General features: G+C 35.7%; 1 pseudogene; it reads left to right on the top strand.

Annotated features, from left to right (window-relative positions):
* The first annotated feature begins 7082 nt into the window (after positions 1–7082).
* LOC120216466 lies at positions 7083–10942 on the top strand (annotated as a pseudogene).
* Positions 10943–11762: the final 820 nt, after the last annotated feature.

Genomic DNA, 11762 nt, shown 5'->3' with positions numbered 1-11762 from the left:
CTTGTAACACTTATGACTTAGCCCATAACAAATAAACCCAAGTATGACGAGAGAACGAATCGACAAACGACACATAAATTTATACCCATCAGAGAAGACATGCGGAGGTCCCCAAAGATTTATAAACACCAATTAAAACGCTATAGTATTATTGCGTTTGAGAATCAAGAAATGGTAAACGATGACACTTCCCCATTTGACAAGCAACACACACAATTTTATTCAATTAATCCCGAATAGGAACATTACACACCTTGCTCACTTTCATCAAGACATCATGAGAAGGGTGTCCTAAACGTCTATGTACCAAATCATAGTTCATATCCAAAGCACTAGCTAAACTAGATTGAAATAGAGCTCTATTTGAACGAGTCATACTCCCATTAAACTCGTACAAGCCACCATCTTCACGATCTTGAAGCAAAACTTCACCGGACACTTCATCACGAACCATACACTTCTGAGCATGAAACTCCAAAAAGGTGTCATTGTCTCTAGCAAACTTGGACACTAAAAGAAGATTCTTAGAAATAGTAAGGACATGAAGAATTTAATTGCAATGGATGAGATAAAGTAATTAAAGACGAACTACCAATATTATTGATATGTAAACATTTGCCATCACCTATAACCAGCTTATCGGCCCCATGAAACTCAATGTTATCATCAAGAACCGTAGCATTTACCGTAATGTGATAAGTCACCCCGGAATCAACACACCAGGATGATGATGGTTTACCACTACGATGCATTGAGCCGACTCCCTTATCACAAACAACAACCAAGGAATCATTTCTACCAGCAAACAAATAACCACATCCCGAGCATTAGTGTGGTAATAGAATATTTTAACCGACGATTTTTTAACACCTAAAGTATTAACAGAAATAATAGTCGCACCAACCCCAAAAATATCTGGTTGAATCGATACAAAAATCGATCAACAAGATGGCCTAACTTACCACAGAGTTGACACTGAAATAGGGTGCGACCACAACCCCTACCACCAGACTAATTCCCTGAAAAACCACGACCTTGACCAAATGATTACCCACGATCAGTTTGCTCGTCCTTTTTTCTAACCAGATCCAAACCACTATGAGGAGAACCAATAGAGGAATAAGCAACCGTCATCCTGGCTATATTCGCACTTAACTGAAGTTATAAACCATCTATTTGATCAAACGTTTGATACTGCACTTTAGCATCAATAAGCATTGTAACACCCCAACCCGTATCCGACCCGAATACGAGTCTGATATGTCACATTGACTTTTCAAAACCTTTTTCTTACAAAATATTAAAACATTTGAACTCATTTTAGGAAAATACCACAATATTCTATTAAATTATGTTTTGTATAAATTTCCAATAAAAAATGTATTTATGAACAGTAAAATAAGTATGAACAGTACCTGCTACAGTATCGAATGTTAAAATTTTCTAGATTCAAAGAGGAGAACCGATTCCCCTGCTACAGGGAATCGATACCCTGCTATAGTACTGCTACAGTACTTCCGTAAAATACTTATCAAATTCATAAATTTAAAACGTTCATCATTATACATTTATCATTTACATTTATACGTTTAAAACATTTCCAAAACTTGATCAGAGCGTATCTAATACAAATCCTTTTTATTACATGCCCACTAAATTCTTTCTAACAAAATATATGTAATTCGAACTACATTTCTGATCTGATCTTCGGTAAGGAGAACTGACCTGTCTTGTTCCTCTTTACTTCTTTTTTCGCTTTTCCAACCTACGCGTGAAATAATCACACGTTAAGTCGTTGACTTAGTGAGGCATATAAAACATAATTATATGCTAATTGTAACTTCTAAAATGCATGAACATTTGATATTACCTTATCATACCAAAGCATATATTCTTTTCTATAATATATACATACATACATATATCATGTAACATAAAAAACTACCAATATCATATAACAAATACATTTCACTTAGGAATACACACAATATCATATATGAATCTTGTAAATACTTTTGATGTCTTTTATAGGCACATGTACATTACTGATAACTCAAGGTATGTGAGTACTGTGAAGTTGTGCACTATGCTGTCACCACAGCTCGTATAAATTTGCACCATAGTGCCACGTAGAATTTGCACCTAAGTGCCGCGTAGAAATGCACCGTAGTGCCATATAAGATATCCATAAGGACCACATATAAATTCCTTAAGAATCATATACATATACCAAGGATCAAGTAGGTGTCTCAAAAGACCTCATACATGTTCCAAAGAATACGTATATGTCCCGAAGGACCACGTAGAATTTGTCCCGAATGACCGCGTAGACCCTCTACTCTTGGCATGCCAACTATACCTCTAGATCTCATGACACATAACATGGGCATTATCTTTCATATTTATTACATATTCATATCATCACATAGTTCACTTACACGTAGAACATTTTCATATGATTCATATTCACATGTCACATAGCTTATACCTTGTTCTTATGTCTTCTCATAGACATATATTCTTTCTCACGTAGTCACATAGATCCATATCATATAACATATATCACATGTACATGTAATCATATAAATATCATATAACTATATTATATCTCATGTGTTCATGTAAACTTGCATGTTATATTTTGTTCACATATGTTCATATATACATCATATAATCCTTTCCTATAGTTCATATTTTATTTTCATATATGGCATATCCCATAAATCACATAGCACATATAAGCACATATCAATTCATATAGTCAAGTATACATACATTTCATGTCATTCACATCCTTATAATTAATACTCCATACATTATAACTATTGGAAATAGACTTATCACAAGTCTAATTCCTTATAATCCTATAAAATAAAATGCACTCATAAGAATCATATCAATCATATAACATTTTTAGGAGTCACTTCTTACCATAGTAACTCCGTCACTGGCTCATCGCAAGCTAATATTTTTCGATCGAATAAGTACAATTAAATTGCACTCACCTTAGCCTTGCTTTGATTCAATCCTAATCATTTGATTATTCCGGAACTTGTTTAGGCTTAATATCTACATAAATATAACATTTCAAAATAATTATTAGAAGCCTAAACATTACACTAGATGTTAATAACTTAAGTCGATTTAATGAACTAAAATTACATTTTTCATTTAGAGGGAATCGATACCCCCTCAGGGGGGAATCTGTACCCCCTGCACAATCTAGAATTTCGTTCAAGCCCAGAAAAATCATTGTTCATGCCCGAAAATTCACTATATCAACTTAAATTCTTCATGTTTCATTCCCTTTCATATTCTTAGCTCAAATATACATACTTAAACTAATTATATCCATTTATTTCATCTTAAACCTTAAAATTCTATTCTCCATATAGAAACCAATAATCATACCAAATTTTCCATGTTATCCAAAATTAATTCTAACACTTCTATCTTCTTATTCTCATAGATGACAAGTCAAATTCAACTTAAAATTCAACTTATCAACTCTATTTCAAGATTTCATTCAAGAACTCAAAATCTTTAATCTCATATATCTTTCATCTTATTGTTTTAGAACAAATTAAGCTTACCTTAAGCTTAATTATCATCTAATGATTAAAAACCAACCTTTAATTGAACAAATAATCAACTAATGAAGAAACTTACCTTTGCCTTTGATCTCTTACGGGAGGAGAAGAAAATGAAGAAGAAGATGAAATGTTTTCATCTTCCCACGTTTTTATCTCCTATTAAAGGGGATAAAAATATCTTTCATGACAAATGACCATTTTACCCTTTAATTCTTTGGATAATTACTAACAACTTTCAGGAAATATCCCCAATTAAATCATTGAACTATTCAACTATTTTACTTTGACTAACAAATTCTGAAATATTTCACTTGGTCACTAACCCGGTATTGAGGATGTACAAGCATAATAGCGACCCAATCAAGAGAAAAAAGGTCACTACCAGTGGTTATAACCACCACAAACAGACGATATTTCAGTGAGACGATATTTCCCGTTCAAAATTGTCACAATCTGTTCATAGTAAGACATCGGCGCTCCGCACGCAATAAGAGCATTACACACATCCTTCACCTGATCAAGATAAACTCTCATATTAAGATCACCCTTCCTCAATAACTTGAGTTTATAATGGAGACTCATAATGGCGGTTCAAGATTTATTGGCAAAAACGCCGTCACCTTAGACCAGATCTCGATTGTCATTTCATCACCTACTAGATGAGGGAGAAGTTCTGGCCTAACCGTTGATAACAACCATAAAGTTAAAGCACTATTCTGAGTGACAAACACTTCATATTTATCATTTTCAACCACTTCTCCACTATTAAGAACCAACATAACACTCGACTGATCACCTCCAGTCAAGAGCTTTTCCAAACGGTGACTACGCACAATGAGAATAATTGTTACTTCCATAGAAGATAGTTAGTTTCATTGAGAGTAACACTAACTCATTTGTTAGTAAAACATTACCACGTGAGAAGAACTAGAAGTTGCTAGAAAAGTCGTTAGTATCGTTGAAGAAGAAAGAAAAAATTACCATAATCGAAGAATGACAAAAACTAATACCATATTGACTTTTTAAAAATTATTATTATAATAAAAAAGGCTACAGCTACAAAATAGCCATATGCCTTTTTATAGGCTATAAAATCACACAAACCATGCCACAAGTAACCTCATTTTAGCTAGCATAGCTGGCCCCCACTCACCATGACAAAGTAATAATTCCTCAACCAATTCCCTATGCCAATATTTACACCAACATTCCTTAATCCTCTGTTAATGGTCTCGCCATGAGTACACCTCTCTTGGGTCTCTACCCATACTAACTGTAACTGTTATGCATTCTCTAAATGTGACACTAATACTGTTGTGCATTATCTGAATGCTACACTGACACTGCTGCGTATTATCTAAATATTGAGGGAACCCAACAATCACATAGCATCAGTAAAATTCCCACTAAGTAGTTAAATGATATTTTGGTCTTACATACCAATCAAGTAGATCATGGAGGGGGAACCTAGTGTCACATAACATCAGTACAATTCTTGCTCAACTAAAACATTAGCTCGGTCTAACACAGTCGTCAAGCCAAGCTTTAAGGATATATGTTGTACGATACTGATAAAACTACACATGCATATCTCAGGGCCCAAAGGCCACACAATACTGACAATGCCCCACTAAGGCAGCTAAGGTAGCTAAACTACACACTAGTGTAGCTTGACGCATTAAGGTAAGGTCATATCCTCACTAACTACTATCTCACTCGTTCTTTTATCTATAACGTTATGTAAGGGTTTATTAGTTTGTTACTAATGTTAGTTTATTAAGCTGATATATTATGGTTATTCGTTACTTAAGGGTGCTTTAGTCTCTTCTGTCTCTAAAGAGGTCTCTATGATTTATATAATTTTATAATGATTACTATGTTAACTATTCATTGGCTTTAATACTAGCTAGCCCAGTACTTGACTCGGTTCATTACTGGTATCAAAACTCAAGTCACTCTTATCGTACTTCTCCTTAAAATCGCTTGAATTTGAGGGACGACTTATACGTTCTCAGTTCACTAACGTTCTCGAAGTACATGATTCCACTACTACGTAATATGACTTACTTATCATACTGCTTACCGACACATCCTCTGTAACAATTCTTGTTCCTAATTATTCAATACATGCCCGACTGAAGATACTTGGACGTATTACGCTTAGTATGGTTACTTCGGTTGTAACCACTCCTACGAGTGTTTTTAGGCCCCTTATTCATTTATGTCCCTCACAGGCTAAGTTCCACCATTACAGATCATCCTTAACTCTTACGGGCCTTAACGAAGTCAAATCTAATAATCCAAAGTAGACGATATCGATAATCTACTTGTTGCATCGATACACTAGAGTCAAGTATCGATACCCCATGAGTATCAATGCTAAAAATGGCTTTTGTTTGCTAAAAAATGGCACAATATCGATATCAGGTACCCTTAGTATCGATATTGTAGGGCAATATCAATACTTTCCCACTCAGTATCGATACTCCCTGCTAGAATTACCCAGATTTCATCCCAGTTCATCCAGTATCGATACAATTAATCTAGTATTGAAACTGTTTATCCAGTATCGATACTCGAACCCAGAAATGTCTTGTTCAAGCTCGGAAAACACCCAAAAATCATCCCAAAGGTCTTAGTTTGATTCCTTATCATGTGCTAAAGCTTTAGAAGTTATTTAGGGTAAAAAAACATGCTTTACACTAAAAACATCATTTAATCATGAAATCAAGCATAAACTCGAAAATGCTCAAATACTCAAATCTTAACAAATCATCATATTTATGAAAGTTTTAACACCACAAAGGATTAGAAATCTACTATCTTAATGTTAAAAAAATTAAACGAAGCTCTTCTAGCTAACTAACACTCTTCTTAGGACTTGGATTAAAACCCTAACTTTCACATTAGTTATGGTACTTAGAAAATAAATGAGAAAAGGAAATAAAGAAATAAAGAGAAGAATGAGATGAGAGATAAAAGCTCTCCTCTTTTAAAAATGGGATAATCACATTTATTGGTAGTATATATCAGAAGCTATTATTATCAATATTAGTAGTATATATCAAGAGAGAGAGAAACGAGAAAACAATATCAGAAAACAATTATAGAGAACTAATAAAATGATAATACAAATCAGAATAAATTGAAGCGATCCATTGGGTACACTTGGCAATTAATCAAATGCTCCTTTTAACAACCCCAAAAGCTAAGAAGCTAATCTTTAATCATTGATATTTGTTTATGATTTCCCCAAAATAACCATCCGGTTTTGTATTTTCTAAAGGCTAGTCTCGTCATTTGGAGATATGCGCCAGGTAATTTCGAAACGGATATCTTATTGGTATAAGAGAGAAAAACCAAAGAAAAACCTTAGCAACTGAGTTTTTGTTACGAATACTGTCCAAAACACCGAAAAAAATGCGTGATCCGAAGTTTGCCCTCGAAATAGGACAGCAAATTCCCAATTCAGTCATTCCCTAATTCAATAGTGGGTGGGGTGGCTTTGTTTGTAATTTTCTTCCATGCCAAGGTCATTTATTTCTTCTTCTTTCTCTTGTCACACTAAACTGCCTGTTTACTGTCCACTCTGGCAGCTGGAACCGCCACTTCTCTGTAAGGGGAATCTCTTAAGGCCATCTCCAGCCCTCAAGTTCAACGATCATAGAACCCGAAAATCCGGTTTGAGAGAGAAACAGTAGCGATTATAGAGAAGAAAAAAAAGGAATAAGAGGAAAAAAAATACTGAAAGGAAAGGGATGGCCACCCCCGAAGTAAACCGCCAACGAGCCGGAGGGAGACCTCCTACGTCGTCAAATCGACCGCCGGTTCGAGCTAGAATTCGGCTCCGGCAACTGTTCCGAGTCGCTTCCGTGGCGTGCGGGATACAGTTCGGGTGGGCTTTACAGCTCTCGCTCTTGACACCTTACGTTCAAGAGCTGGGCATACCTCACCAGTGGGCCAGCATTATATGGCTTTGCGGTCCGCTTTCGGGCCTTGTGGTACAACCTCTGGTGGGTCACATGAGCGACCGATGCAGCAGCCGGTTTGGTCGTCGCCGACCTTTTATCGTGGCAGGTGCAGTTTCTATTATCGTCGCCGTTTTGATCATCGGTCACTCCGCCGATATCGGATGGTTGTTCGGCGATACCGACGCTTCTCGGCCGAGAGCTATTGTGGCGTTTGTTTTCGGGTTTTGGATTCTTGATGTTGCTAATAACGTGACTCAAGGTCCTTGTAGAGCTCTTCTTGCTGACCTTACTGGTTAGTTTCTTTTCCTTAATTTTTTTTGTCTAAATTTAGTCCTTCAGAACAAAACTTCGGTGGATGGTTGTGCCCTTTCGTGTTCTGATATATACATGAAAGTAATCCTTTGTGTTTTAATTTTTTTAGGTACCGTTAGTTGCATATTTGATTGCTTTAATTGAGTTCGGTTTGTTTGCAAATGCAATGCTATCTTAAGTATCGGAATGTTACCGATTTGGGGGTTTGTCAATGGAGCTTGTTCGGATCATTTAACTATATTATATAATCAGTTCATTCCCCTCAAGAATGGATAAAGTCATAAAGTTTGATGATAAAAAAGGAAATGAACTTCCGAGCTTGTTCAACAAAATTGCCATTGTAGGATATATATCTTCAAGCAGGGATGGACCCAGGGGGCAGGGCGGACAGTTGGCCCTGAAAATTTCAAATTATCATATATTTTAGACATTTTTTTGTATTTTCTATTGATAATTTGTTTTCGTCTTCTAGAATTTTATAATTTCGACCCCCCTAACATAAAATCCCACGTCCTTCGTTGTTTTCATGCTTATAGGTTCTAATGGAATACCCCTTAGAATGTATTTATGTGCATAGAGCTAAGCTTCTCTGTCAACAAGTTTTCTAAAACTTATCCTGTCATATAACATTTCATGACAATAATACGTAGAGTTCCATCATATAGAATAAATAAAAGAAACTTGGTAGTTGTTGTTGAGATTTGCGACTCTAACTGCAAAGCAAGTTAAGATACTTCTGTGTTTACATTTTAGCTATGCAAATTGTACGCACAAACAAATTAAAATTACAATCCTGTTTGCAACTGTTTAATGTATAAATATAGAAACAATGAAACCAACCACAAATTGACATTATCTCCTGTTTTTCTTATGTCAGAAAAGGATCATCGAAGAACTCGAGTGGCAAATGCTTACTTCTCACTATTCATGGCCATTGGCAATATTCTTGGCTATGCAACAGGATCTTACAGTAGTTGGTTTAAGATTTTTCCATTTACGCGGACAGCTGCTTGTAATGTTGACTGTGCGAATCTCAAGTCCGCTTTCTATCTAGACGTTATTTTCATTGCAATTACAACATATGTGAGTGTTTTAGCTGCTAAGGAAGTGCCTCTAGGTTCAGTTGAGATATCTACAACCTTTAATGAAGAGGGGCCTGAGCACTCAGGTGGCAATGCTGAAGAAGCTTTTCTATGGGAATTATTTGGAATATTTAAATATTTCTCAGGAACTATATGGATAATCTTATCTGTTACTGCGCTGAATTGGATTGGATGGTTCCCTTTTCTTCTCTTTGATACTGACTGGATGGGTCGAGAGATCTATGGTGGTGAGCCAAATGAAGGGTCCAATTATGCTGCTGGGGTTAGAATGGGTTCATTAGGATTGATGTTGAATTCCGTTGTTCTGGGAATTACGTCAGTGCTTATGGAGAAGCTTTGTAGCAAAAGAGGAGCTGGTTTTATCTGGGTGTTTCAAGCATTCTCATGGCCCTGTGCTTTCTCTCAATGCTCATTCTATCAAATGTGACAAACAATATGGATTATATGGCCGTGATCTACCCCCAGCTGGCATTGTGATTGTCGCGCTACTGATTTTTTCCGTTCTTGGCTTTCCGTTGGCGGTAAGCTGCTCTCTCTTTCCCACAGAATATCATATTATGTTTTAATTGAATTTTTCAAGCATAAATGCATCTTGATTGTAGTTGTTTTCTCCACATGGACTGTATAGCCGTTGAGAAAATTGCAGTTTGATCAATCTCAACTTGATGATCTTCTTGGTTCAAACCATAAAGCATCATCAACTCGTGGCTGTCCTAACCCCCTATTTAATGTAATTTACTGGTCAATACAATTACCATCACAGCTGGATCTTAAAACAGGTCCAAACTAATGACTGGCCCTGAGGATAATTTAGTTCTGTCAAAATCTCAATTAATTTTCTTTTAGTTTGTGCATTTACCTGATGCTATTGGTATTCGATTACAGATTACTTACAGTGTTCCATATGCCTTGATATCCACACGTATTGAGTCTTTGGGACTTGGTCAAGGTGGACGATATTTTTATTTTTGTATAATATGTTTCTCTTTTCTTACCTTTTGGATAAGAGATTAAGGCGCTATTCTCTGTATTGTTTCTTACAGGATTGTCAATGGGTGTCCTAAATCTTGCTATTGTTATTCCACAGGTATTGCTTTGCACCTGAAGTCATTTTATCACGATTTACTTTCTTGCCCCTTCTCTGTGTTTTTCTTAATGGGAGCTAAACCAAACTTGATTGTGACATGATCATTTCATTGATTGATCCACATTTGAAAATTGAAGTGGACTGGATTTTCAGCTTCTCTTATAAGTTTCTTATGTGGGGTTTAAACAATTCATTGTTCTTGATGTCATTAAATACTAGGCTGTCTTGTGTATTTTGAAATGATCGTCTCATTCATTAGTACAACCCCTTTAAAAGTCAAGTCGACTGTATTTGAGCTTTCGTGTAACATAGGTTTAAACAATTTATTGTTTTGTTAAGCATCCAACCTAAATCAATTGGTAATAAATGGAGGTGTCCAACTTGAATTTAAGACTGTAGGAAATTCAATATTTAATGGATGTGGAAAAAAAAACTCTTGAGACCCTGGCAAACGAGTAGATCTATTAATCTAACATCATGTGGTATATATAATATAATGTTCTCATTGACAGGAATTATTGTATTATCTTCGAATTTAAATTGTGAAACTTAGGTTCTTACCATTGGGTTCTTACCAATAGGTTCTGGTGTCTGTTGGAAGTGGACCATGGGATCAACTATTTGGTGGTGGAAACTCACCTGCTTTTGCTGTAGCTGGTGTTGCGTCCCTCATGAGTGGACTGATGGCAATCTTGGCTATTCCTCGAAGTACTCCACAGAAATCCAGGGCCCTCCCATGAGGTATTTTGTTGTACCTTATTTTTTGTGTGCCATCAACATAAATATTAAATTGTTCAGATATCAAGAATTTGTATGTAGGCTGCTGGTACTTTATTGATCAATAATATCGTTACAATCTGAGGTATTGTTTGCCAATGCATAATTTCTTTTTCAACATTTGAAATACTATTTGTGTACTACGTTGCAAATAGTAAGTTTATGGCTTTTAGATTTTTCAGATTAAAAACCAGAAACTTAGAACAAGATTGTCTCCAGAACAATAAGTTCCCGGATGTATTGTTGAGGCCGCCCTTCAAAATGGAAAATAAATACCGGCAGGGCATTATTTTGCATATTGATCATGATGGCAACTTAATTATAATGTTAACTAATATTTGTAGCTTTCAATGAAGTTTATGTTGATAAAAAGAAAGATATATTTGTTGCTTTCATTGAATTCTGGATGAGACAAGTTAATCTAAGTTCAGTGGGGAATATATTTTTTTTGGATGAAAAATCTGCACACCTGGTCGTAATGATGGTGAAAGCGTGGAGAGTGTGATTGGAGAATTAGTCCCGGACTACTACTACTCATAGCACTGCTGATTGGGATCTATTCTTTAGAAAACATCAACTTTTTTTTTCTACGAAGAATTTTTATTGGGCTAAAGGAAACATTGCAATTGCCCATTTGTGGTTCGGTAATGATGTATTGGAATCTCATGCATTGTCGTGTGCCGGAATTTGTTGAATGAAGGTGCTGGGTTGTGCTGATTGGAAATATTTGATAGGGACATGTTCTTTTACGCCCTCAATTGATTTTTAAGAAATGGCGCTTCTCTTTACGATTATTCTGTTTTAGTAATAAATTTGACCATATATTTTGACACCATTGTTGTTGCTTGCTTGCCATCTGAACATTGGAATAAGTTTGTCCATGAAAGGGCTTTCAATGCTCCCCCATAACCTGATAAGC

The sequence above is a fragment of the Hibiscus syriacus genome, unplaced genomic scaffold, assembly GCF_006381635.1.
Source record: "Hibiscus syriacus cultivar Baekdansim isolate YM2019G1 unplaced genomic scaffold, ASM638163v2 tig00110160_pilon, whole genome shotgun sequence".
NCBI lineage: Eukaryota > Viridiplantae > Streptophyta > Magnoliopsida > Malvales > Malvaceae > Hibiscus > Hibiscus syriacus.
This window is presented reverse-complemented; position numbering and strand designations above follow the sequence as displayed.